Source organism: Gossypium raimondii, chromosome 10 (genome assembly GCF_025698545.1).
Source record: "Gossypium raimondii isolate GPD5lz chromosome 10, ASM2569854v1, whole genome shotgun sequence".
NCBI classification, from domain to species: Eukaryota; Viridiplantae; Streptophyta; class Magnoliopsida; order Malvales; family Malvaceae; genus Gossypium; species Gossypium raimondii.
Genome location: NC_068574.1, coordinates 40271776 through 40276308, shown reverse-complemented (window position 1 = coordinate 40276308; position 4533 = coordinate 40271776). Strand labels below are relative to the sequence as shown.

Sequence of the window (4533 nt, the reverse complement as noted above, 5' to 3'; positions counted from 1 at the left end):
CCATACTAAATGAACATGGGATCGCATCGAGATAACTCACCACCTATTCTTGGCATATTCCAACGAACTTACCAATTAATGGTCACCACCCAAAGTGTCACTACTGGGATGGCACACTTTAGTACTTGCCAAGGATGCGAGCCATTAGTCTGAAACTGGGCCTCCAACCTTCACCTTAACAGAAGCAAATTTATTTGGGTGGCGAGTAAACTAAGAAGTGGTCGTGGCTGAGTACAAGTTCACGAAGAGTGCATGCTGAGCAATAGTTCTAACGAAATCATCATTCCCTTCTACTTGTTTGAGGTTGGGTTCCACCTCCCATTACATCCTTTATTTTGTACCATACTAAATGAATATAAGATCGTGCCCGGACAACTCATCGGCTTATCTTGGTGGACTCTGGTGGCTTACTTAATCAAGTACAGCTTGAGGAATAAACCATCTATTCTCAGTTAATTCCAAAAGACTTACCAATTAAAGGTCACCACCAGATGTGTCACTGCTAGGATGGCACTCTAGTTTGAAACTTGGCTTCCAACCTTCGCCTTAATAAAAGCAAATTTATCCTGGTGCAGAGAAAACTAAGGGGTGGTATTAGCTTCCCAACATGCTAGTCCATTCCTCGAGAATTTGTCTATAACTACAGGTAACCCGTCGATAATGAGGCGGCGGAGGAGCAGCTCAATTGTTTAAAGTCGAGCAGTTCACTGGTGTTGGATATACTTATCATTGTCAAAAATGTTTTTTGTTTCTGTTTGGAGAATCAGAGCCCTAATGGGTATAGGCTCACGAATGTTGTAGTTGGGATTAATTTCCAAGAGGTATTATCTACCGACAAGACATGACCCTATAATTCCACAATGTGGAAAAAAAAGATAAACCCCACATCTCTTCTACATCGTGTGCAATTTGCGTATGCGACACTAGTCGAGCTTACCAGCAGTTAACACAGCTGAGTTTTCCAGTAGAGATTTAGTTCCTCATATGGATGGCTTTAATTTTTATAGTTGCAGTTTTTGTAATGCCCTCAACCCAACCTGAATTACCAAGTACGGATCTCAGATGTTACAAAATGAAAACTATTGGTATACAAGTACTCATAAACATACTTCTTTTTTCATTAGATGGTTCTTAAAATACAAATGTATATACTACAATTACATCAAAGTTTAAAAACAACAACACATAACGTATTTAAAACAGACTCCAAGTGGTTTGTTTAAGTATACACTATACTCCATGGTGTCCTCTATATGCATAATATTGTGACTAAAATCGCCACTATGGCGCGCTCCTGGCTTGGTCCCTCCACCAAACTCATTTGTACAGCAACACCTGAAACATGACCAAACACTTGTAAGTTCATATGAACTTGTAAGTTTTTAAGACAAAATACCTTGGAGCTTTTTTTGTTGTATTCCTCATCTCGAAGAATTTTGATCACACTTTATTCTTTGGCTAATACTTTCATACTACCAGATATATTCCTATACTCCAGCTTTAATACTAAATGTATCAATTCTCACTTCACATCTGGTTGATCCCACATCTTATTAGATGATATTTATACATTCTTCTTCAAACAAACGTAGAATATCTTTCCCCTGCTGGATAATCCTATATATTAATCCTTCGTGGATAACTTAACTAATTGATCTTACAATTGACGGATACCAAATAACTCAGATTTTTTGTTTTCATAATTTAGATAACTCAGTCCTGCTAATACTTATACCTCTCATAAACGCAAATACATCATGTCCTAAACAAATCACTCTATCGGATACCGTACAATTTCTTTAGAAACACAAAGGCATACCCTTATTTACAATACACTCCTTAAAGCTTATTCCATTTATTCAAAAGTTAAACCAGCCAAGTTAACTCTAGGCTTATTAGATTCTTATCACAAAATTTACCATCAAAGAAATCCTAGAACTTACCTGGATCTTACCACATAGACAATTAACCAGATTCTGTCACATAGACTTCATCGATTCCACTACATAGACGTTATAGAATTCCCTACAAAGAAAAATATCATTTAGACCACTAAGGCTTAACAGATCATACACCACATACTTTTTCCAATATGTCATAAAGGCCAAACAGAGCACGCCACAAGGGCTAATCAAAATATGCCACAAAGGTTATATTTGGATGCCACCAAGACACCACATGAACTATCGTGTTTGAGATATGGATTTGCCTAAACTAACCATCGCATGAGGTTTGCCCATCCTCACCTCGGGACACGCAAAAACCCTAGTAGATAAATGCGGCTCATCTGCCCTTTTAGTTCGTTAAAGCCCTATTTCTCCCATATTTTCAATCACACGTAATACATCTAACATAAGTATTCATTCATGTAGATTATACTCATTTACTAAACCAAATCATACTTCTTTACAAGCTTCACACACATCAACATGATCATGCATTATAGAATTACAAAATCACATGCACCCATATTTACAAGCCATCACACACTTAACCGCACAGATATTATTCGAAAGTCACACATATACGTTCAATAATCATTCAAATACTCATGCATTATTATTAGAAGATCAACCATAGCAAGGACTTCCTAGAATGACTCATAAAAGTTATGACTAGGGGCTCGCCTAATGCTCACCTTACAGCAGTTCAAAGTCCCAAACCCAAACGTCTCTAGCGAACTAGAAACAACAAAAAGAGACGAAAACATCGATTGATTAACTCACAAACCTTAACTTCCAGCTAAACAAAGAAGAAGAGAACATTTAAGTTTAAGAAGAAGAACCAAAGAATAAAGCTGAAGGAAGGAAAAACCATCCCAACGTTATCTTCTCATAGTAGCAGATCAAAATAGTAATCACAAATAATTGTATTATGATGATTAATGCCAACAATTATGGTCATATAATAAAAACTAAACTACTAAAACGAAGTTGACAAACAAAAAACTCTCCAATAATAAGCAAAAGAATAACTCACCTCAGTGGTTGTAATTAACTTCATAATTTGGATTTTATTAGTGAATTACTTTTTAACTAACTCAACCTCTACCAATTAATTAATTGACCAGTACTCACTTATCTCTCGACCTCACTTTCGTGACCGGGATAAATTACGATTTACTCGACAAACTCATCTCTCGACCTCGTTTAACCTAGATTACTTCCTAGGGTCGTCAATTCTAGTGTTTAAGCACACATGAATTTATACCAACTAATTCATATGGGAAACCCTTATTCTTCCATTAATCACTCTCACATTTACTCGTTAATCTCCCTAAAGGACTTAGCCACTCATCGATAAAATAAACATCTTCCTTAAAATTAAATTAATCATGCAAGAACACAATTTAAATTAAAATAAAAAAAGATAGAAATTGGTCTGTTGAAAATATTTATGTGATCGGATCTGCGAAATCCTTTAACATTTATCAAAATATCTTCGTTTGCAAGAGAAAAGTAAATGAAAATAATGAAAATATTTAACAATGAAGGCTAGGACTCAAATCGAATCCATGTCAAAGAACAAGAAATAAAATGTTTTTAATAGAAAATAAAACCTAAATTAAAATCCTAAATCTACTAACTAAAGCATCAAAACAGCTTGGCAAAAACTCCTTAAGTTTAACATATGTTTAACTATATATAAGCAAAGCTAGTTGTTCAATTAGGTCAATTACAAGCCTTAATTACACTAAATATGAGTTGTACGGATTGATACACCATTAATGAATTTTTGTCCTCTATCAGACCTGTGTTGCAACATATCCTTATGTGTGTCGCAATACACAACTTCGAATGTGACTTTTTAAATTGGCTTGATTGTGTTGTGTCCCTAAAAGCTTATGTTGCGGCTCAAATGTCGCTCCTGATGCTTTTGGGCTTAAAAATAGGTGTCCTCCAAACTTAAGCAGAAATAGAACATAAAAAATATAAAGTCTAAAAATTGCTAAAATTACACAGAAAAAATAATGAGAAATTAAAAATAAAAAAATTATATGTCACCCACACACTTTATTTGGCATATTGTCCCTAATGTGCTCAAAATAAAATTAAGGAATGAAATTACCTATTTTGGCATGTAAGTGACGCGATTATTGTTGGGACGTCTCGTCCTTTCCGGTTTCGCTCTAAAATTTTGCACCGAAAAAAATATGGGGTTCCTACATAGAAAAACACATTTTTTTTGTTACTTAAACCAAATAAAAATAAAATCTAACTAAAAGAAGGAAAGTAAAAATCATCCAAGTCTAAAAAAAATTATACATGTCCGAAATTAAAAATTAAAAATCATTCAATTCATTTGGATCCCAAATTTAATTTCGGAACCTCTTCTTCTTTAGGATCTTCTTCCTCTTCATCGTTGCGAAAGTCTGGTCTCGAACTGTATCCAATCGGTGGGAATTATGGTATCCTCATGCTGTATCTCCATGCATGATCCTCATAAATCGGTCCTACTTCCTGCATCCATCGAATTATCCATTCAGAGGAGTAGTTAATATTACCTTTGCTTTGAATCTATTGCACTTCGAAC

At 35.0% G+C, this 4533-nt stretch overlaps 1 long non-coding RNA gene across 1 annotated transcript; it reads right to left on the bottom strand.

Annotated features, from left to right (window-relative positions):
- Nucleotides 1-1237: 1237 nt before the first annotated feature.
- Nucleotides 1238-4176, bottom strand: LOC128033828 (uncharacterized). Its single transcript, XR_008189902.1, has 3 exons — nucleotides 4069-4176; nucleotides 1944-2025; nucleotides 1238-1335 (listed from the first exon to the last, which is right to left on the bottom strand). It is a non-coding gene; the product is annotated as an uncharacterized LOC128033828 (long non-coding RNA).
- Nucleotides 4177-4533: the final 357 nt, after the last annotated feature.